This window comes from Macaca fascicularis, chromosome 4 (genome assembly GCF_037993035.2).
Source record: "Macaca fascicularis isolate 582-1 chromosome 4, T2T-MFA8v1.1".
Classification (NCBI taxonomy): Eukaryota; Metazoa; Chordata; class Mammalia; order Primates; family Cercopithecidae; genus Macaca; species Macaca fascicularis.
This window is the reverse complement of record NC_088378.1, coordinates 122,442,397-122,467,634: the sequence shown is the minus strand read 5'-3', so window position 1 is coordinate 122,467,634 and position 25,238 is coordinate 122,442,397. Positions and strand designations below refer to the sequence as shown.

Here is a 25,238-nt window from a genome sequence, read left to right as displayed (position 1 = left end):
TTATACAAAAAAGGTACTTGCACATGCATGTTTACAGCAGCACAACTTGCAATTGCAAAAATATGGAATCAGCTCAAATACCCATCAATCAATTAGTGGATAAAGAAAATTATATATATGTGAATAATACTCAGCCATATAAAGAAACAAAATAATGGAATTTACAGCATACCTGGATGGAGTTAAAATTTTTATTCTAAGTAGTGTAACTCAGGAGTGGAAAATCAAACAATATATATTCTCACTCATAGGAGCTAAGTTATGAGGATACAGAGGCATAAGGATGATACAATGGACTTTGGGGACTCGGGAACGGGTGGGAGGGGGATGAGAGATTTAAAAAAACAGCACATTGGGTACCATGTACACTGCTTAAGTAATGGGTGCACCAAAATCTCAGAAATCATCAATAAAGAAGTTATTCATGTAACCACCACCTGTTCCCTGGAAACCTATTAAAAGAAAAAATAAATTTAAAAATAATTTACTAAGTCAGTTCTGTAGCAAAACTCAGATTAAGGATATAGCCTTTTCACCTCCTGTGAATTTGCATGGCTTATAAAAACCAGTGAAAAGGAAAAATCACGACAGAGAGGAAAGAAAGAAATCAATGAAATATGAGAAAAAAATATACAGGAATGAACCTGAGTATGCATAATGATACATGGAACTATGTGGAAGGAGATAAAGGCCAAATAAGTATTTGAGGGAATTTTATTGATAGAAAAAAAAATGCACCAACTTAAAACAAAGCTTATAATTATTAAAACCTCAAGAAAGTCTTTACACTACAAACATGTTCCAAATTCACATGAACAGGATACAGGTAAAAGTTGTAGAGCCTACAAGAGGGGCCTGTTCCCCTTCTGATATTGGCATAATATCTTAGATATTGATCAAACTCTGATATTAGCATAAGGGGCAGCCAGACTATTTAAAAAAAATCATTTCTAAGGTGCAATACCACGAAGAAATACCTATAGGTGTGGGGAAGAGAGCTGCATATATGTCACGTAACTTTGGGCCTCAATCCGGCTGTACTTAACTACCTGGGACTTTGGAGGATAATTCATAGAAAGAAAATGAGGGTGTTTTAGTCTAGGGAGAATACTAAAATTTTAGGTTGGGGCAGAGTCTGGACAGTTGATCACAAAATAATTTTCATTCTCTCCTGGACCACAGCTCTAGGCCACATTTCCCCTTCTGCCTTACAGTGAAATGAATTCTGTTCACTGGGATGTGGACTGAAGTAATGTATACCATGTCTACATCTGCCTATAATGTCCCTGCATGTTCTTTCGTGCTTTTTCCCCCTCTCCTGCTGGATGTTAATGATCAGAGTGACCTTAAAGCTAAGTGTTAAAGACAGGAGGGATTCCATCAGTTTGTGTCCTTAAATGATTGTGTGGAGTACAGCATCCCCACACCCACCTCAACCACCAGTTGCACTTTATATTAATGGAGAAATTTTATTGTGTTACACCTTTGAGATTTAGGTTTGTTTTTTGTTTGTTTGTTTGTCTGTTTTGATTTGTTTTTTGCCTAGTGTCAGCTATCTTCACCAGAATTACCAGAATTATTTTTTTAAAGTCATTTGCAGATATATATGTCTGAAATGTTTTATCTCTATGACTATTACTTTTTCAGTGTGTGTGTATATATACACACTGAAACATGTATATATGTGTATATACATTTGCATATATCTGATGTCTTTTATTAGCTATGGTTCTAAATTTTGAAATAATTGAGTTAGTCAATGTTTTCCTTAATAGCTAATTTTCTTTTGTCCTAATTAAGAAATATATTCTTAACGCAGGGTCATGACAATTTTCTCTGGTATTGTTTTCTGAAAGACTTTCACATGTTCTCTCCTAGTCTATCTGGAATTTATTTTTGTATGTGGTATTATATAAGTAATAAAAAAAAGACATGTATTCCATATGTATAAATAATTTAACCTGTTATTTCTTTTATAGTTAATCCTTTTCTTACACTGATTTGTGGTATATCAATTATCTATCGATCTTTGACTTTTCTGGATCTTCCATTCTCTTATGTTTAACTTTTTTATCTGTTTCAAAGCCAATACTATACTGTTTTATATAACATCCTTACTATAGCCTTAGTATGTGGTATAATATGTCCTCCATCCCTTCTTTACCATCATCACAGTTCTTGACACATAGCAATTCTATATACACGTTATTGTTTATTATTTTTATTTTTTAACTGACAATATACCCAACATACGTATGGGTACAATTTGATGTTTTGATACATATATATGTTTTATAATGATCAACTCAAGGTATTTAGTGTATTTATTACCCCATGCATTTATCTTTTTTTGTGGTGGAAATATTCAAAAGTCCCTCTTCTAGCTATTCTACTGTTAACAATTGTCACTCTGCTGTGCAATAGAACACAAGAACTTATTCCTCCTATCTAACTGTAACTATGTACCTGTTGACCAAATTTTCCTCCATCTCTCTTTTACTTTGCTGCTCCTCAGTCTCTGGTAATCATTGTTCTACTCTGCTTCTATAATATCAACTATGTTTTTTAAGAGTTAGATTCATTTGCATTTCTGATTCAGGCTTATTTCACTTAATATCTCCAGGTTCATCCATGTTGTTGCAAATCAATATATTTCTTTTTTTTTATGGCTGAATAGATTTGTATATACACATAACACTTCCTTTGTCCATTCATCTGCTTGTGGATGCTTAGGTTGACTTCCTATCTAGCTTATTGTTAATGGTGCTGCAATAAACATGGGAGTGTAGGTATCTCTTCAACCTATTGATTTTATTTCCTTTGGATAGACACCTAGTACTGGGATTGGTGGATAATATACTACTTCCATTTTTAAATTTTATTCTTCTATTTTTATTTTTTGTAATGGCTGTACTAATTTATGATCCTACGAATGGTATGGAAATCTTCCCTTTCTCTACACCCTTGCCCACATTTGTTTTCTTTTGCCTTTTTGATAGTGGCCATTTTAACTGGAATGAAGTGGTATCTCTCATTGTGGTTTTGATTTGCATTTCCCTGATGATTAGTGGTGGTGGGCATTGTTTACTGTACCTGTTGGCCATTTGAATGTCTTCTTTTGATACATGTTTATTAAGGACATTTGCCCGTTTTCAAATTGGGTTATTTGGTTTTTTGTTTTTGTTTTTGCTGTGAGGTTTTCTCTATATTTTAAATATTCACCCTTTGTCAGATGTATAGTTTGCAAATACTTTCTCTTATTCATTTTATCCTCTTCCCTCTGTTGTTTCCTTTGCTGTGCAAAAGCTTTGTAGCTTGATGTAATCTCATTTGTCTACTTTTGCTTGTGTTGCTTCTGATTTTGAGGTCTTATTTTAAAAGTCTTTGCCCACTTCATGTTCTGAAGCATTTCTCTTGTTTCCTTTAGCAGTTTCATTATTTCAGGATTTACATTTAAATTTTTATCAATTTTTAGATGATTTTCTTAAAATGGTGGGAGGTAGGGGCCTAGTCTCATTCTTCTCCATGTGGATATCCAATTTTCCCAGAACAATTTGTGCATTAGATTGTCCTTTCCCTCATGTATGTTCTTGCCCTCTGTGTTAAAAATCAGTTGGCTGTAGGTGGATAAATTTATTTCCTTAGAGTTTTCCATATAGATTATGTAATCTGCAAATAGAGACAATATGACTTCCTTCTTTCTAATTTGTATGCCCTTTCTTCCTTTCTCTTGCCTGAATTCTTTGACTAGGACTTCTATTATTATGTTCAATAAAGGTGGTAACAGTAGGCCTCCTTGTCTTGCTTCAGCTCTTAGAGAAAATGCTTTCAGCTTTTCTTCATTTTCTGTGCTATTAGCTGTGAGTTTGTCATGTATGGACTTTATTGTGTTGAAGTACATTATTTTTAAACCTATTTTTTGTAGAGTTTTTGGGAGTTTTTATTATGAATAAATGTTAAATCATCAATTTTTTTGGTATCTGTTTAAATAATCTTATGTTTTCTGTCTTTCTTTTTGTTAGGATGGTGTATCAAATTTGTTAATTTGTGTATGTTGAACTATCCTTACGTTCCTGGGATGAATCCCACCTGATTATATTAAATTGTCTTTTTAATGCACTGTTGAATTTGGTTTGCTAGTATCTTGTTGAGAATCTTAGAATCTATATTCATCAGATATATTGGCTTGTAGTTTTCTTTGTTGTTGTTGTATTCTTGTCTGGTTTTGGAATCATGGTATTACTAGCCTTGAAAAATAAGTTGGGATGTATTCTGTTCTCTTTAATTTTCTTCAATAGTTTGAAGAGAATTCATATTATTTCTTCTTTAAATGTTTGGTAGAATTCAGCAGTGAAGCCATCAGGTCCAGGGCTTTTTTTTGAAGGAACACGTTTTATTACTGATTTTATTTCCTCAGTCATTATTGGTTTGTTCAGATTTTCTGTTTCGTCATAATTTAATCTCAATAGATTATATGCATTCAGGGAATTTATAAACTTCTAATGGTTTTAATTTTTTGACATACAGTTGTTTATAATGGTTTCTTATGATCCTGTGGGATCAGTTGTCTCCTTTTCTAATCTCCTATTTTATTTATTTGGATCTTCTCTTTTTAATCTTAGTTTCACTAGTTTTGTTGATTTTGTTTATCTTTTCAAAAAACTAACTCTTCATCCTGTTGTTGTTTTGAATTTTTTTATTTCTTTCTTCTACCATTTTGGGGTTTGATTTGTTCTTGTTTTTCTGTTTTCTTGAGGTGCATAATTAGGTTATTAGAATCTTTCTTCTGTTTTGATGGGAGAATTTATTGTTATGAACTTTTCTCTTAGAATTGCTTTTGCTGTGCCTTATAGGTTTTGGTATATTCATTCTCCTTTGTGTCAATTTATTTTCCTTTTAACTTCTTCATTGATCCATCCGTTATTTAGTGGAATATTATTTAATTTCCTTGTATTGGTAAGATTTCCAGAGTACTTATTGTTGTGATTTATAGTTTTATAATTCTTAAATTTGTTAATACTTGTTTTGTGACTAATATGTTATTTTTCCCGGGAAATATTGCATATGCAGTTGAGAAGAATGTTTATTTTGTAGCTGATGGATGAAATGGTCTGTAAATGTTTATAGATCTATTTGGTCTATAGTGCAGTTTAATTCCAATGTGTCTTTGTTGATTTTCTGTCTAGATGTTCTGTCCTTTGTTGAAAGTGGGATGATGAAATACTCTATTATTATATTATAGTCTACCCCTTCCCTCCTTTTAGATCTATTAATATTTGCCTTACATATTTGTGTGTTCTGGAATTGGGTACATAGATATTTACAATTGTTATGTCCTCTTTGAAGTGAATATTTCATTAATACATAAAGGTCTTCTTTTCTGTTTTCTGTTTATAGTTTTCTACTTGGTCTATTTAATCTCATATAAAAATGACCACTCCTGCTCACTTTTGGTTTCCATTTGCATGAAATACCTTTTTCTATTCCTTCGCTTTCAGTCTATGCTCACCTTTAAAGGTGAGGTGAATCTCTTATAGACAGCAAATAGACTTTTTATATTAAGTCACTCTCTTTCTTTTAGTTGAAGAACTTAATCCATTTATATTTAAGGTTATTATTGACACATAAGGATTTACTACTGTCATTACATACAAATATGATTTTACTTTGATAAAATGATTTTTTATCTCATGAGCTTGTCTGACTAAAGTTGTTATCTTAAAATATGAGAATAAGAGAGGAAAGAGATCTATTGCTGGTAATTCATATGGTGTTAATAATGCTGATTCTTTTTAAAATTCTATTTTCTTTCTTTCTTTCTTTCTCTCTCGCTCTCTCTCTCTTTCTTTCTTTCTTTCATACAGGGCCTTGCTCTGTCACCCAGGCATGATCACATGTACAGTGGCATATTCACAGCTCACTGCAGCCTTGAACTCCTCAAGTGATCATCCCACCTCAGCTTCCCACGTAGATGGGACTAACCACAAACACATCTGGATAATTTTTTTTTTTTTTTGGAGTGCAGAGTCTCACTATGTTGTCAAACTGATCTTGAACTTCTGGGCTCAAGCAGTTTTCTTGCTTCAGACTCCCAAAGTGCTGGGATTACAAGCATGAGCCACAGCATCAACCTTATATTTCTTTTTTTTTTTCTTTTAAGACTTTTGAAAATCTCACAACACTGATAAAATTGCCTCATCCCTTCACAAGCTATTCGTTATTTATGGAATGTTTATTAGTGTTTTATAAAATATTAAACACATGCTCTATTAAAGCCTGTTTGTAATGAGATTAAAGCAATTAAGTAATTGAAAAAGCATGTTTGAACATGCTGAATTAACTTTGCTGAAATAATTAATAATTTATTTATTTTATTGAATATATTATATATGAATATGTAGCTAATTTTTGTCAACCTCACTGTTTTTATGTATTTGACAACATAAATTTATCTGAATGTTAATATCCAAGATAAAGTTTGGCTCACCATCCTCACAGCCTCATGTATTTATCTCATTTCAAGTGCTCCTTTTTTTTATTATTATTTATTTTATTTATTTTTATTTTTGCTACTGAGTAAGTGATATACAAACAGAAATAAGCTCTTGGTACAAACACTCAGTCCTAGTATTTCAAGTCCTTTCTTCTAGTTTATCACTGCCAAAGCAATAATAAATCTATGACTCTGGTTGTTAGATAGAAATAAAGGCACTCTGCTTTTAACCATTTCCCTGTGGTGAAGGAAACAGGGGATGGAGAGGAGGTGGAGGGTGGAGAAGTGTCATCAAATTGAAGACAGTAATATTGTTTATGGGAAGAAGTATAGTGCAACTCTACAACTCTATAAAGCATAGAAGCTTTTTATTATTCTCTTTGCCTTTTCTCATTTCCTGAAATAACCCTTCAGCCCACATCAAAGTCTACCAAATCCTAGAAGCCACAGCCACAGTCTATTTGTCTCTGTATCTCTCTCTCTTTTTTTTTTTTTTTTTTTTTTTTGACAGAGTCTTGTCTCTGTCACCCAGGCTGGAGTGCAGTGACTCGATCTTGGCTCACTGCAAACTCCACTTCCTGGGTTCAAGTGATTCTCCTGTCTCAGCCTCCTCAATAGCCGGGATTAAAGGCATGCACCACCATGCCTGGCTAATTTTTGTATTTTTAGTAGAAACAGGGTTTCACCTTGTTGGCCAGGCTGGTCTCGAACTCCTGACCTCAGGTGATACACCCACCTCGGCCTTCCAAAGTGCTGGGATTACAGGTGTGAGCCATCACACCCGGCCTATTTCTTTAATGCTCTTGTCAGAACACACTAAAGTATCTGATATATTAAGAAACCAATAACTCATGTTTAAAGGATAAAGTTTTTGTTTTCTGAAATGGCTGAAAGCCATGATAAAAAGGGATATACTGTGGTAAAGAAATGTGAGGTAAGAGCATGTTTATGTAAAATCTTCCAAAATACTGTTCCCTTGGCATTTCTGCTAATAGAAAGATGAATATGTTTCTATTTAAAATGATCTATATAAAGCGAAAAATAAGGTCATTTTCACAGATCACTGGAATTCTGTAGAAATCTTAATGAAGAAATATCTGAATTAATTGAGTTCTGGGGAATGGTTATGAAACTTTGAAGATAAATATAAAATATGATTTCTTCAGCTCTAGTAGCTGTTCTGTCTGATGCCCATTTACAATCCACAGCCCTCAAGACCAGTCACATAGTGAGTCCTGGACCAAACCTGACAAAGGCAGGACCCATCAATGTCACAGTCCTAAAATCTCATCAGGCTGCATATTAATGTATCCATTCAGATTTGCTGCATGCTTTGTTTATTTACCTTATAAAGGGAAAATTACTTGGAAAATACTAAGAAATTCCTGAAAACAACAACAACCACCACCTGGAACTGTATTATGACAAAAAATAGTCTGTCTTGGTCACACCCAATCTGAAATATTATGTTAAGGGTATTATGTATTGAAGGATATTCTAAAACCAAATTTTTTTTCCCACTTGAAGTAGAAAGGTTTAGTAAGTCTAGAATATTATGCCTGTTTCTCACTGTTTTTTGAAATTTCTTCATTTTACTAGAGGTTCAGATACAACTGTATTGTCTGTGAAGTCTTCATATCAAATTGAACTTAGAGTAATGGTTTCTATTTCTCAACTGCTAAAGCACATTCTGTCTCAACCTTTAATTAGAGATTTACTGAAGAGTTTTCATTAAATTTTTATACATGTATGCCATCTCAAAAGTGAGACAAAGTGAGTGCTAGTTTTTATTATTTCATTGTATGTGTCTTAAGACTTTCATGTAACAGGCATTTAATATAGATCTAATAAATGAGTAAACATTTTTCCATCATGCATTTAAATTCATGACATTTTATTCCCAGTTCTACTTACTAATCCTATAATTAAGAATGCATATGGAAATTATTTATGGGAAGTCTATTCAAATTTCTGAATTTAACTCATTTTGCAATTAATAACAAGATAGAAAAAGAAGATAAGACTGGTCATGGAGGTAAAAATAAAGTCATTTTGAAAGTGTCAACAACATAGTTCATGGTGGTAAATTTTAAAAAGGTCACGAGCCCAGGATTAAAATCTTCACAGCAAGAGACAATCATTTTTAAGTTTGTATACCCTATTTCTTGCTGGTTCCAGGCTTTTGGCTATTTCATTGATTTCAGCAGAAAGAGAAAGAAAGATAAAGGATATTTATAATTTCACTGTGATTCTCAGATAATCTTTCTTTTCATGGCTGCATTTTACCATGAATAACAGTGCTTCTCAAACTTTAAAGTATATAAAAATTCCCTGAAAGATTATTAAGGTCAAATTCTAAGGTCTTACCCACAGAGATTCTGATGTGACCAGTTGTTGATGGGGCCTGGAAATCTGCATTTAACAAGAACCTGAGAACTAGCCCATTGGTTTTCAACCCTAAAATACTTCCCTAAATGATATGACCTCATATATAATGGAATTGGCTGTACTACTACTTGGATATGCCAGAAATTATATAGATACAAATACAGTTACAAATATAGATATAAATATATGTAATGATAGATATAAATATCAAGGATTTTCTTTGGTTACCTGTAATTCTTGGTGTCACCCATCTGCTCTAACTTTAACAGATCAACAATACTGTTTTGTTCTGTTCGTTGACGTTTACTTGCCAGGTAGTTTCCTACCGAGAGTTAAATCTACGTCATGGTTCTTGAAGAGGTCTGAGGAAAGTGAGACAGTTTATAAGAGCTATATAGAGTTGCAATTCTTTCTGAGGCTCAGATGGCTATCACGGTGTAAGTATGAAATTTTTTAAAAAATGAACATACAGCAAAAAATATGCCTTCTAGTTATTACAGTCTCTTTTTTTTTTTTTTTTAAGATACAGGGTCTCACTCTGTTTTCAAGGCTGTGAATGCAGTGGCATGATCATAACTAACTATAGTCTCAAACTCCTGGGCTCAAGGGGTCCTCCTGCCTCAGCCTCCTGAGTTAGGACTACAGGTATGCACCACTATGACCTGCTATTATGGTGTCACTTTTATATAAGTCATTGATTTTTTTTTTCCTTATGTAAAATAGATAATAACTACTCTGCCTGGCTTGTTGAGACTAAAATGAAAAAGTATATGTGAATAATTTTGTGAATGCAAAATATACTTTTATCTACAGCACTGTGCCTTCCAAAAAAAGATAGCTTGCATTTTTGATTGACAATTGCAAATCTAAAGACTAAAACATGTTTAAAAATTAAACAAAGCATCAGGTCTGAAAATGAAAAAAGTCTATATTATCTCACCAACTATTGAATATTTTATATCCAGGAAGTTTCCTATTACATTTTTATTTATTTGAATAACTCTTATATTAGAAAAAAATCTCTATAAACTGTGTTCCCTTTGGGAATTTGAAATAATATACAGTTTATCTATTGTTATATTTTTACATTTGGAAAAAAAAAAGGCATAAACTTCATCAACCTGGAAGAAATATTCTCATATGTTAAAATAGAGGCAAACACAGAATTTACAGGAATTATCTAAACCTAATTTTTTTAATGCAAACCATTTCCCTTAGGGAGTTTGCTACAATTTTTGAGCAACTTTAAATAATTTTTTAAACTATGTCACCAGACCATTAAGTGCATAGCTTAGAGCACACAGGTGTGCCTGAGGACAGTTTAGACACGTGTCATCCTTTCTGAATGCGGCATGCCTAAAGTGACTGCTCCCTCACAGTAAGGAGACTTCATGTTTCAAATAGTTAAATATGAGAAATCATCTAAATATAAAATGTAAGCCCTAAACTATGTGAACATTTATGGCCAAATATAATTATGTTGTTTCTCAAAATAAATATTTTTACTCAGAACTTCTAGGTTTCCTGTGGTGCCGTAAGTGACAATCCTGGAAGTTTGATTATTTTTAAATGAAACTTGATTTTTATAACAATAAAGGAAATAAATTATGTACTCCAGCTTTTTCAAGGTTTATATTGAACTCTAATACTGCATAAAACATTTTGTACCACTGATGTATAATACAAAGCATAAACAAAGCAGATATTTATAGCCAAATATAATTCTATTGTCAAACAAAACAAGTTGTTTTTTATTCAGCACTTCTAGATTATCTGCCAAGCTCACGGCTTTACGATTATGTTCAAAGTGTGCTCGTTGTATTGAATTGTATTAATTATATCATCACTTCCTTATTCTGATAATATGCATGTCTGGAGACCATGTTATCGGGCATTGATGAGAATTCAAGCTTTCAGTCTATTCTCTCAGTCTGATTACTGAGTGCTATCCCAGCTGTGGATGTAGTAGAATAAAAAATATTAATTTTTTCAAAACAGTTAATGATCATGGAACATTCAGGGGTGTTAATGACACTGGAATATGCTGAGGTAAACATTTTAAGGTACATATCTTAAGGGTAAAACACTTTATTAATTCTGGAAAAGTTAAAGCCTTGTCACGGTAAATGCCAGACCATTCTCTGACATCCATGAAGGAGCCTGTGAAATTCTCGTTAATTACAGTAGAACATTTCTAAAAACAGGATAAGTCTGAAAGTGACATGATAGGGAAACTGCTTACTACCTAGCCCCAACAAAGCAGCACCATTTAACATTTTGAAAGTTTCCTAGATAAGTGGCTTTTATAGAATGGACAAACCACGAACAGCTTCAATTGTATCCCCTAAACTTTTACTGCAGGGCCTGAGTTAAGGTCATTGAAGCACAGTATTCAAAAGCAAACAAAAAGAAGAAGAAGAAGAGAAAGAGGAAGAAGAAGAAGGAGGAACATGGAGGAGCAGGAACATGGAGGAGGAGGAGGAGGGAGGAGGAGGAGAAGAAGAAGAAGGAGGAGGAGGAAGAGGAGGAGAAGGAGGAGGAGAAGGAGGCGGAGAAGGAGAAGGAGAAAGCAAATATTTGGAATAAGAGCTGTTTTCAAAGTAAGGTAGTTTGTGACTTCAGCCACAAAAACAGATGCCTTAACAAGATTTTACAAGACAGTAAGTTGATAGCAGGACACCCTCTCTACTTACAGATGAGGAAAAAAGTCCAAAGAAATTTACATTTTTATCCAAAAATCAAAACCTGATTAGTGATTGATATCTCTTGAAACTTTGTCTTGTCTTCTGTAAAGGTAACTAGAAACTGCCCAGGAATTCTTTAGTTTAATTTTGACATTCTGAATTGTTTAGGTGAAAATTCTTTTAATTCTACTTATAATACAGCTTTTATACAATTTAGATTCACTAAACATGCTCTATTAGAAATATCAAGCCTGGACTATAGAGTCAGAAACTTCTAGATTCAAACCCAAAGTCTCTGAAACAAAGCTTTAGTTTCCCCATATGTAAACTGAAGTCAATAATCTCTATTTTCTGGCATAATTTTGAGGCCTAAGTGAGATAATATACATGAAAACATCTCGATCAGTGCCTGGCTCATTGCAGATAATACACAAATGATATTTTCTCATTCTCAAGCTAATAGTAATTATATTACAGATTTATGTCAACATATTCTATTACAAAGTATAGCACTACTGAAAAGTACCAGAAAAACATAAATGACCAAAAGTATTTAGGAAACTGTGGAGAAAAATTCAGTAAATGGGATTCAATGTAGAAAATATTTTTTTCTGAAACTGAAATATGAGTAGTGGGGAAACAGCTGATCTAGATGTGCTGTCTCCATTATGTAAAAATTCACACAAGTTAAATCTGTATCCCCATTCACTTAAATCTGGAAAGATTTGTAATCACTTTGGGCAACGTGGAAATGACACCATGTGATTTCTGAGACTAGGTCATTAAAGAAAATATGGCCTCTGACCCTCAGCTTCCTATCCATAAAACATTAATAATAATATTTACCAATGAGGGCTGTTATCAGTCCTAAAGAATAAAGTCTTTATTACTTGGAGAATGCTATATTAATCTGTCAGTTTCACCCATAACTTCAAAAAACACGCAATAATTTGAATTTAGGTAAAGTGGAGTAAATTTCTACATTTTATGTAGTTAGACTCCGTAATTTTTTCTTACCTTCCCTTTTTCCTTTTTGTGGGTTTCTTAGAACTATAAGAGTGAAACATTAATATATTTTAGAATATATTTTATTACATATTACTGTAGCACTTTGTGTTATAGTCAAGTTTGCACACTTGAGTATCTCATTCAATCTATTTCACAGTCTTAACATATGTGGCCACAGCAATAACTTTCACCTTCACATGTTCCTGCACACTGTGACCTTGACATAGCCCTCTCAAGAGGTTTAACCCCATCCACTTAAACCTGGAGGATTTGTAACTACTTTGAGCAACGTGGAAATGACTCCATGTGATTTCTGAGACTAGGTCATTAAAGAAAATATTATCTCCTTTTTGTCAGTGAGAAATTGTTATTATTTTCATAATATAAAGCAAATTCTCGCCAGGCGCAGTGGCTCATGCATGGGAGTATTTTGGGAAGCCAAGGTGAGCAGATCACAAGGTCAGGAGTTCGAGACCAGCCTGACCAATATGATGAAACCCTATCACTACTAAAAATATAAAAATTAGCAGGGAGTGGTGGTGGATGCCTGTAATCCCGACTACCCAGGAGGCTGAGGCAAGAGAATCGTTTGAACCCAGTAAGTGGAGGTTGCAGTGAGCCGAAATCACGCCACTGCATTCCAGCCTGGGCAACAGAGCGAGTCTGCAGCTCAAAAAAAAAAAAAAAAAAAAAGGAAATTCCAAAAATACCTGATTAATAAGATGATAAATTAGATTAACCCTAAAAATCTTTTCCAAGCTTGTGCTCTGTGCTTCTCTGTTACATATCAACAAGGCTACAAGGCTATGGTACTCACCAGTAATGACATTTAACACTGAGCTTTATTAGTTGCATTAAGATAAGATGAAGTAAAAGGAAATTATCTGAATTATTTACTTAGTATAACAAAGGGGAGAGGAAAGCTGGATCAATGCTTAAAGTCTGTTTTTTATCCTATCAGCTTGAATATTAATTCTAATATGCTTACAAATAAATTCTGATTTCTTTTTAGGGCCAAAAGCTAAAAACAGATGGGAAATATGCAGATTTCTGTCTCCTCTATATAGGTTAACAACTATTTCTTATGTTAAGCCCTAAGAAATTTGGAATTCACAAGTATCTATAAGATAAAAACCAAAATTCTTGCAATTCAGTTCAAATACTGTCATTCTTTTCTGTATTAGTTCATTCTCACACTGCTATAGACAAATACCTGAGACTGAGTAATTTATATTGGAAAAAAAAAGGTCTAATTGACTCACGAGTCCTGCAGGCTATACAGCAAGTATGGCTGGGAGGCCTCCGATGGTAGAAGGCAAAGGAAAAGCAGGCATATCTTACATAACCATGACCAAAGCAGGAGGAAGAAAGAGTGAAGGGGGAGATGCCACACACTTTTAAATAACCAGACTTTTAAATAACCAGATCTCACAATAAATCACCATCAGGAGGCCAGCACTAAAGGACTAAAGGAGAAATCCACTCCCTGCCAATCCCCACCTCATCACTGGAGATTATAATTTGATATGAGATTTGGGCCAGGACACAGACCCAAACCATATTATTCTCCCAGTACTCTGATGTATGATACATAGTCCAGATCAACTTAGAATACTCACTTCTATCGAGTCACAGGCACAGTAAGCTCTGTAAGACTCCCGCAATCATTGATTTTTGGGTGTCAACTTGACTAGATTAAGAGATACTCATATATTTGGTAATTATTTATTCTCAATGCTTCAGTAGGCATTTGGCCCATCTTTCTTCTGCTGAAGGAGAAACCCAAGTGGTTTTGCTTTTGGTTAGAATGATTGGGCTGCCCAAGATGTGCCAGTGAAGCTGGTTCCAGAGGAGCTCAGCACGTGAGTCAATGGACTGAGTGGGGATGATCCACCCTCAATGTGGGTGGGCACCATTCAATCAGCTGAGGCTGAAGGAAACAAAAAGCCAGACAAAGGTGACTTATTGGTATGTCTTCTGGAGTAGGAATGCTCTTCTTCTGCCCTCAGACCTCCAGGTTCTCTAGCTTTTGAACTTTGGGAACTGAACCATCAGCCCCTCCAAGTCTCAGGTCTTCAGCCTCAAACGGTGAGTTTACCAATGGCATCCTTGGTTCTGAGGCCTTTGGCCTTGGCCTGAGCCATGCTACCAGCTTCCCTGGTTCTCCAGCTTGCCAGCTGTCTCTCTCCATTCTTCTGTCATTTGAGGACAGTGTTGCTCTCCTCTGCAGAATGCAGCCCTCACCAGACAAGTGAACCTACCACTGCCTTGATCTTGGACTTCTCAGCCTCTAGAACTGTAAGAAAATAATTTTCTGTTCTTTATAAATTACTTAGTTTTGGGCATCCTGTTATAATAACACAAACAGACAAAGACAGCTCCTTAATTATAATAGGGTGCTTAAAGCCTAAACTGCTTAGGAACATGCTGATTTTTAAATTACACGGAAGAGATTAATTTTTATATATTATGTAGTGAGAAACTAAATGAAAAATAATTGGATTTTTTTGTAAAAATAAATTGTGTTTATTTACCAAAATCATCTCTCCTAAGAAATAAAATAAGATACATTTTATAGCAAGTATGTTAACAACATCAATATCAACAACTATTAATACTTTTCTCAACATGTACCAAGAAATCTCCTAATCACATATTCGTTTCCTCCTCTCGACAGCTCTAGGGGATAAGTGCTGTTACTACCCATGTACCATATATGAGGAAACTGAGACACAGAGAAATTAATTTGTACCATGTCACTCAGTTAGTAAATGGTGTGGCATAATTTGATTTCACGTAGTTGGATTTGAGACATTATGTGCCACGTGGCACTGCCTCTTAGAAAAAAATGTGAACTAAGAGACCTAGATGCTTATTAGTTTAAAAAATCAGTTGCTAAGGAAAACTGTGCAGCATTTCTTAATTGGAATTGTTATTCCTTGAGATAATTAAACTCTAAAGCCCTAAGTTAATGTTTATGTAATGAATTACCTTCTTTCCTATGCATTTAGAATGATACTAATTATGTATCATCTTTGGAATAAATTGAGAAAATAGACATCCAAATTACTTCCTGTGTTCTGTGACTCAGACAAATATTCCTCATTAAGAAAGTTAACAGGATCTTTTGAATCAACTTATAATTCCAATCCATCTTTTTGACTGACATGTGTCAGGAATCTTTCAGTTGCAAGTGACAAAAATCCAAAGGAAAATATGCAAAACTGGTAATTATTTGGTTCATATAGCAGGGATTAATATAGTAATTGATTACAGAATTAAATGTAGAAATACAACATCCAGAACTTTTGGGCCTGAAATGAGAAATGTAATTCAAAAGAAAATTAACTCTTTCCTACCATTTCTCATTCTCACTTGCCTCTGATCTCCTTTATATGGGCTTGGTAATTTACTGTGTTGGTTCCACCACAACCTGAGATCAAGAAAAACATTTACAGCTTACTGTAGAGTATCAGTGTACTCACATTTTTGTAGACATTTTCAAAGGTCAGGTTTACTTTTACAATAAAACAATATATGTTTCCTTGTGAAAAAAAAATATGGGCATCAAAAGCAAATGGAAGAAGTTGTTTAGGAACATTCTATTTGCTGTGAATTTATAACCTCAATGAGGCCAGTACAGTTCCAAGTAATGATAATACTTCCATATAACTTCAGTACCTTCTTGCCTGTAGGTTCCAAAAATAATACTATTTCCACTGATAAAGGTTTATTTATTTATTATTTTTTACAAAATTTACTGTGTAAGTCTACATTCCTTGTAGACTTATACAATGTTCACTTTTGTAAGTTTAATATGCTGAGGTTCATATCTGAGACTATGGACAATAATGGTTGACTTAACATTTTAGAAACTGAGAATTTGTTTATGCTAAATGATTAAAAAGGGCTTAGTTTGATTAGTATCTGAATAAATGTAATTGAATAAGTTTAAGATTGATTAGAAAAAAGTTATGTTGTCAAACCATCTACTTGTGTCTCTAGGGGGGCTATGAATTTACAGAATAAAACATATGATATTAAAAAATCACAAGGAAACAGAGCAGATATAAAAGTAGGCTGCTATAATAGCATAGAGGCATTAGAGGTGAGGGATAGATGTAATCTTGGACCTCAAAGAAAATTGTTTTATTCTATCCAGCTCCAAAATATAACTCTAATTGGCTTGGTGTTAACTCTCTATGTTTGTTCATTTCAGTTCATATTAATAGTATTTAGGAGAAGCAATTCAGCATCTTAAATCTTTGTAAATTTAAAACAGTAAATAGAAGGTAAAATAGACCTTAAAAGTAGAAAGAGTAGAGTTCTTGTACAATGCCCCTGGTAGAACTAATATAAAAAACTACAAAATAAACTAATGACAAGGAAATTTTATTACAAATTCCTTATAACAGTGTACTGCTATAGGTTTGAAATACAGGGTGGTAGCAAGTTAGAGAACTCTAAGTATAATGTATACTAGAAACAAGTTGAGGGAAGGAAGTACATGACAGGTAGTTTGTCTTCAGTTCTTTGTATTTTGTATTTTAAGCTGAATATGTATCAATATAGTTAATGCCCTTTTCGAACAGCCATCTTTCAAACTCCACTCTAGTAATAAACAGATAATTTATTGTGACAAGCTTGCAATTTCCTTCTAAACAAAATGGTTCAGGTGCTCCAAAAACTACATTGTTCTAGGTAGAAGGTGTTCCACCCACAACAGCAACAGAAGCAACAACAATAACGATAAACGTGAAAAACAAAAAAATAAAGCCTGGAGGTAGTGGAAACTTATTTCTGGAGTTACTACATTGTATTATTTAAAATGTCAAATATTCAACAGCAAGTTTGAGATACATGAACAGAAAATTATGGCCCATACACAAGAAAAAACTAGTCAGTAGAAATTGCCCTTAAGGAAACCAGTATGGTTCATTTTGGACTTACTAGACAAAGACTTCAAATTATTACAAACATGTTTAAAAAATCATGTCTACAGAAACGTTTTGAAGTATGAGGACAGGGTCACACCAAATGGCCTAATATTATTAAAAATAAATAAATACATATTATAAAATTGAAAAACACAATAATTGAAATGGAAAATTCATTGAAGGGTTTAATAGCAGATTATGAATTACAGATTTTAAAAACTCAGCAAACTTGAATATAGGTCAAAGTCTCAATTATTAGTATTTTACAATATAATTTAAATATAATTAAATCTCAATTGAGATTTTAACTTATACTCAAGTTTGCTTTGTTGAGTCCAAGCAACAGAAAGAAAAAAAAAAGAATTAAGAAAATTGAATGAAGTATCAGAAGTCTATGAGACACTATCAAGCATAACAACTATGCATAATGGGAATTCCAAAGGAAAGGAGAGAGAAGGAAGCAGAAGAATATTTCCCCCAAAAAGTGACCAAAAGCATTCTAAATTTAATGAAAAAATTAGTCTGTATATACAAAGAGCTCAACAAATTGCACATGAGATTCATACCTAAACACATCATAGAAAAACAGTCAAAAGTCAGTTACACAGAGTGAGTCTTGAATGCAGCAGAAAAAAACAAAACAAAACAAAAAAACCCCTTACTTATCACATATAGGGACTTTCAATAAAATTAAAAGATGGCTTCTCAGCAGAAATCATGGATGACAGGAGTCAGTGGGATGACATAGTCTGTGTTCTGAAAGAAAGAAGAATGGCAAACAAGAATATTGTGTCCAGCAAAACTATCTTTCAAGAATTAAGTAGAAATTAAAATATTACCAGATGAACAAAAACAGAGAATTTGTCACTAGCAGACATACTTTGTAAGAAATACAAAAAGCAGTCCTTTAGTAGTCCCTGAAGTGAAAGTTACTGCACAGTAACTGGAATCCACAGAAATAAAGAGTACTGAAAAGGCAAATATAAAAACCAGTACAAATGTATTTTCATCTATATAATTTAAAAACCAACTACATAAAACAATAATTATAAAACTTTATTGATAGGCTTATCATGTATAACTACAATGTAGATGTATTCTAACACAGTAAGAACTTTTCATAAATTCTTATAAAATCATTACACAAAGGATGGGGAGAGAACAGAGCTATACTGGAGTGCAGTTCTGATATAATATTGAAGTTAAGTTATTATTATCCAAACAAGATAGTCTGAAATTAAGACGGTAATTAAAATCTGAAAGGGAACTACTAAACAAACAGCTTTTAAAATATATTGTAAAATAAACAATAAGGGATTTAAAATGCTACTAGAATAATATCTATTTAAAAGAAGGCAGTAATGAAGAAATAGAAATATAAGAAAAAAGACATGTAGAAAACAACTAATATGATTGATAGACATAATCTCTATCTTTTATAATTATATTGAACATAAAAAGATAAATATTTTATTCAAAAGACAGAAATAGGCTTAATGAGATTTTTAAAAAAGCATTATGCAACTTTGTACAGTCCACAAAATGAGGTACTTTTCATTCAAAGACAAAAAGAAGTTGAAAGTAAAAGATGAAAATAATATACAAACTGAAAACAAAGAGAACTAGAGTGGTTATACTAACATCAGACAAATTAGAATGAAATACGTATGTTACTAGAGACAAAACACGATACTATGTTATGATAAAAAGGTCAATCTACGAAGAGAGCATATCAATGACAAATATATATGCACCTAGGAGTCCCAAGATACATAAAGCTAAAACTGACACAATTAGAGAAATAGCCAATTAGACAATAATAGTAGAAGATATTAAATAATAGTAGAAGATATTAAAATATCATTTTCAATCCTAGATAGTTTATCCTGACCATAAGAAAGCAGAATACTTAAAAAGCAGTATAAACAACCTGGACCTTACAGACATGTGTAGAACATTCTATCCCCAAAATCAGAATAGACATTCATGTACACATGGAACATTCTTCAAGATAAACTACATATTAGACCATAAAGCAAACTTTATTCATTAAATTTAGTAATAGTGTATATACAGAGTATTTTCTGACTATAGTGAAATAAAATTAAAAATCAATAATTAAAGGAAGTTTGGAATATGTGAATATTAAACAGTCACTACTAAATAAAAAATGGATCTAAGAAAAAATAACATGGGAAATGAGAAAATACTGTGAATGAATGAAAACAAAACCACAACATACCAAAACTTATGGGATACAGAAAAAGTAGTGCTCACAGGGAAATTTATAGCAATGAACATGTACATTAAAGAAAGTTTTCAAATCAATAACCTATTTCCAGTTTAATAGCTAAAAAAGTAAAGGCATACTAAACTCAAAGTTAGCAGAAAGAAGGACATAATAAAGAATATAGCAGAATTAAATTTTTAAAAGAATAGAGAAAATTTTTGAAAACAAAAGTTGGTTCTGTGGAAGGCTTAAGAAAATTTTTAATTTTTAGCTAAACTGATGAGAAAAATAAGTGAAATTCAAATTACTGAAATCAAGAATAAAAGAGAGGACATTAATAGTGACCTTATAGAAATAAAAATAATTTTTAGAGAATATTATGGGAAATTGCACGTCAACAAATTAGACAACTTTGACATATTGACCAATTCCTAGGAAGACAAAAATTACCCAAACTAACTCGAGAAGGAATAGAAAAACTATCTATAACAATAACAAGTAAAAATATTGAATTAGTAGTTTAAACGCTTTCCATAAATTAAAGCCAGAGTCCAGTTGGTTCACGGATAAATTCTACCAAATGCTTAAAGAAGAATTAATATCATCCTTTCTAAAATGTTTCAAACAATAAAATAACAGCAGACATTCTAATTCAGTCTAATGCCTCATGCTGATCTCTGTCTTCACCTGGTGTTCCCTATGTGTGTCTGTCACTGTGTCTGAGTTTCCTCTTTTTATAAGGACACAGTCATATTAGATTAGGCCCCATCCTAATGACTTCATCTTAATCTGATTTCAGCATCTTTTAGGGGGACACATTCAGCCCATAACATTAGATATTTACTTGACTACAAAAATCTAAACGTTTATTGTGAATATTTTCAAAGTCTATTTTTCAGAGACAAGTCCAGATTTAAAGAGTAGGGCACACTGCATTTTACTGCTGCTGTGCTTGCATCCAGCACTCACAGCAGTAAAGAGATTGGTAAATCAGTTTGTGACAACCTGCTAAGTCTTTCTTCTTGATTTTCTAATCAGATGCCCTATCTTATAACGGATTCCAAGCTAATCAAGGTCACAGCAGGTTAAACTTTTAATGGAATTTCTCTAGCATGAACTCAAGTACACTAAAATCTTTAGGCAGAAATGGTCACATTAACATTATATTTTCATGAGTGCATGTTTTACCCTGAGTATGAAATGTACACATAAGTACCCCAGAAGTTACTATAGCTGAGTATGTCTACTCATAAGATAGTTGAAAAATGAGTAACTTCAGAATTTAGGTGATTAAAATTCATGTGGCTATTTGCTTCAATCTGGAGTCATTTATTACAATACTAAGTAGGTTCACTTCTATTTAAAAAGAAAAACTGATCTTTCCACCTCTCCAAATAAGGATAGAAAAAGTATTCTTTTGTCAAATATTCACGAGAAGCTTACTCTTTAATCATTCTGAGATTTCCTTATTTAACTCTTATGTAGTAAATCCATGAAGCTCCCCATTTCAGAGGTTATTATAGGAATATGGCATTAATCTCCCATTCCTCCAACCAACATCTCCTGCAAGAAATGCTTAACTTGCACAGGAAATGTGGATGGGCAAATATACAAATCTGAAAAAAAATTATTTCAATTTGAATACTGATAAATGGCCCTAGCTTATTAATGGGTATGCATTTATAGTGCAAAGGGAAGAGAAATTATTGCAAAGGGAAGAGAAATATTATAATGCAAAGGGAAGAGAAATTATTCTTTTAAAACTGACTGCATTGTCCCAAAGATCACAAAATCCAGGAGATAGCTGAAATTTTTAAAAAGTTCTTAACCTTAATTATCTAGGAAAACTCGTTGTATTTGGTTTTTATGAGTTCAAATATTTCCTGATTCTAGTCATAAACTGTTCCTCTATGAATGTGTCTAGTAAGAAATTATCTTTTCTAAGTCAGAATGTTAAAAAATAGTCCCTATGTGTAGTCATACTGGGCTTGGAAATATTCATTATTCTTATGGGAAATTTTCTAATGCCAACTAGAACATTTTCGTTTTCTTACTAACATTTCTTTGTCCCCCCTGCCCCCCAAAGCCCCTAGTATTTAGAATAATGTAATACTGAAGGTGGAACTTGCATAAAAATTATCTGTCGCGGTATTTCTGTTCCATCAGGAAGTGTTCGCTCATTGTATAGTCAAAATCCATTTCCAACTTATGTCTATTAATTTAGCCAGGATATTTGACCACCCTTTCATTATTTTAAAATTGGGAGTGAGAGTGCAAAAGCAAACTACAAAAATGTAAGCTCATATATATTCACTCTAACAATGAGAAAAAGATCAGACGAACCCAAATTGATAGGCATTATACAAAATATGTAACCAGGACTCTTCAAAACTGTCAGAGTCATGAAAAACAAGGAAAGGTTAATAAACTATTAATAAGCTAACTAACAAGACATGATGACTAACATAAAGTAACATACTGGATTGGATCCCTGAGCAGAAGAAAAAGGATATTAGTGAAAAAAAGAATGAAATCCAAATGAAGTCTTTAGTTAATGTTATTGTACCAATGCTAATGTCTTAGTTCTGGCAATTGTATCATGGTCATGTACAATGTTAACATGGTGGAAATTGGATGAAGTATATATGAAAACTGTGTATTATTTCTGCAACATTCTAGAAATCTAAAAATATCCCAAATAAAAACTTAAAAAAAAAAAAGTCCAGACTCAAAGTTTCTTCAGAATCCTAAGAATGCCATTACTTTTTTTTTGCTCTGGATATTTATCCCCATAAAAAGTATCAGGTTGTTGCAGATCAAACAGGTGGACAGAAGATGGGATAATGAGCAAAAGGTAAGTGTTCAATCTTGTTTCTACTCTGCCCCAAAATGATACACTTATGTTTAGGCCTTTATTCTTATAATAATATGTTCTTTTTTGTAGAAAAGAGGAGATAAAAATTCTAGATAATTCAAAACTATCATTATTCCTAAAAAATAATGCAAAGTAAAATGTAAGCACTACTGATAGTAGGCTTAGAATGTCATCTGTACACGGAAAACACAGCATCCATTCATAACATGAGACACGACACATTGGGAGAAATTTTAAAATACAATTCCCAAAAGGATAGGAAAAAATCTCAAAACACTAGAAACAAACCCATGAGCACATAACAGGATAGACCATCTTTATTGTTCACAATTATCTAACATAAGATTATTATTATCAATAATTATGAGAAGATGACAGCAATGGTTTTGTTTTTGAATCTTTCAGAATACTCGCACATTTTAAATTTAACAACTAGATTGTAAAACTAAAAAAACATGGACAACATTTACAACAATATTTGGTGACAACATCCTCATGAACACCAAACTGCAAGTGGGTGGGCCAAACTACCAATAGTGACAAGACCTGTGTCATATTGGAATCTGCTCAGATGAAAGCAAAGAGAAGAAACAAGAAGGAATGAATCTGAGAAAAACGGAAACAGGATGGAGGGGGAGCTTCTACCATTGAAGGAGACGTAAAAGAAATATCAAAAACCCAAAACTGGCAACACTAAATTATAATACTCAGGAATATATTTGTGTAATAAAACTATAAAGAAGCATATGGGAGTGATTACATGTGGATCAGCATAGGGTTTACTTTGAGAGAAAAACAATGGGACAGGGAGAGGAGTTGGGGTGGCTGGTAAACAGAATACAAACTGGGTGATAGAGATACTTAAGGTATAATTTATTTTGTGTGGTTTTTTATCTATGTTTTATTTTACAGTAAAATTGTTTAAAATTTAATTCCTATTGATCTCCATTTAATTAAAAAATAAAATGTATAGAATGGAAATGATGGGTATTTTTTTGGACCCACCCAACTCCAGATTTTAGAAGAGTGACATAACAAACAAGACCCACAGTGTAAAAAGGTATGTGCAATGTTACATAGATAGATAAGAGCAGACACAAACCTTGTTTCCAGTTCTTGCTTCAGCGCTTTTCCACCTGCCCCATGTTTCTCCTCACTACAACCTTACCTTGATAGGGAAAGAAAGATTTTTCTCCTGGCTTATATGTAAAAATGCCTCCAAGTTCAGGAAAGCACAATAGGCATCAAAATACCAAGGGCGGTCACCCACCACTTATCACACTGGCACAGTAGAAAACCCAAAGGGGTATTCTAATTCTGCAGAGCCCAAATCAGCTTTACAGACTAATAGAAAATGTGTAGCTGTTTTAATCTATGTAACCTCTGAAGCAGGACCGTACTATTTGTGCAAAATGGCAACTTTGCAGAGAAAGCTATTTCCACAGGTCAGTAGGGGAAAAAAAAATAGATAAATAGTCATCAGGGAAAACATGAGTGAAATAGGAAGTGAATGAGAAAATGCTAGATGGTTGCAGTTTAGCAGCTCTAAAACTTATTTTTTAATTTATTTTTATTTTTATTAAAGTTTTGATAAAAGAATAATCCCAATCCCCTAATGTGGTAATTTGAATTAGTCTCTAGATTCTCCATAATAATGTACAGATGCTCAATTGCTTCTGTCTTTTCTGAAATTACCTGTCCTTTGGAATTTATCAACTTTCCTCTATCCCTCTGTTTGTGTACCAAGAAGAGTACATATTTCTATGGTAACCCCTGAAAATCCACTCTGAGCCAGTAGACTATACACTTCTACCAAAACATAAACACTTATGGGGAGTAAACTCTGTTATATTTCTTATATTTCCTATGTTACTTTGCACTATTACTGGAAATTAGAAGGTGCCTCATGAATTTGTACTAGTTTTATTTCAGTAAATATTTAGGAAAAAGTGGACAACTCAAGAACTACTAAGACTAGAGCAATAACCCTTCTTTCCTGAGACAACTCCTGGTGATTCCATTCACATAAAGAACTAAATAGTTTCCACCAGAAGGTGCACAAGGGCCTGCTCCTGGTTGCCTTCAGCTATCCCCTCCTCCTAGAATAAATCAGCAGTTATGCATCAGTCACTTAAGCCTGGATCCTGATTTTCACTGCCATTCTAGTGCCTTCACTTCTAAACAAAAGTTATCTTTCCTATCCTAAAAAGCTTCATTTCTATTCATTGAATAAACTTTTTTTTTCATTCCTTTGGTGTAATTTTCTCTTTTTTCTTCTAAACCTTGCCAGATTAAATATATTTTATGTGGTTTATTTGATGCCTCTCACACTCTTTTAGCACTCTTACTGTCTTGACCCAAACTTGCAGTAACTCACACATAAACTTTTGTAAGTATGTTCTCAAGTACCCCTGCCTCCAGCGTCCCATTAAACCCCAAGACTTCCCAAATCATTCCACACAAAGTTGCCAGATTAATTGTCTTAAAATGTTTCAGTGTTACATTCTAATCTTGCTTAGAATATGAAAGCGGTTTCCTACAAAAGTCTTTGTAACTATGGAATATTTTAGAGTCTCCCATTGCTTACCTACAAATTGCCTTTTCATGTTTATTCTCTAGTACT

The 25,238-nt window shown here is 33.1% G+C and overlaps 2 long non-coding RNA genes across 2 annotated transcripts in view; both read right to left on the bottom strand.

Annotated features, from left to right (window-relative positions):
- Nucleotides 1-25,238, bottom strand: part of LOC135970614 (uncharacterized) — a 517,474-nt gene that overhangs the window by 356,261 nt on the left and 135,975 nt on the right. The gene's annotated exons all lie outside the window — the stretch shown is intronic.
- LOC123572951 (uncharacterized) lies at nucleotides 14,250-18,340 on the bottom strand. The gene is made up of 3 exons (XR_006697587.3): nucleotides 18,173-18,340; nucleotides 15,933-16,006; nucleotides 14,250-14,869 (listed from the first exon to the last, which is right to left on the bottom strand). It is a non-coding gene; the product is annotated as an uncharacterized lncRNA (long non-coding RNA).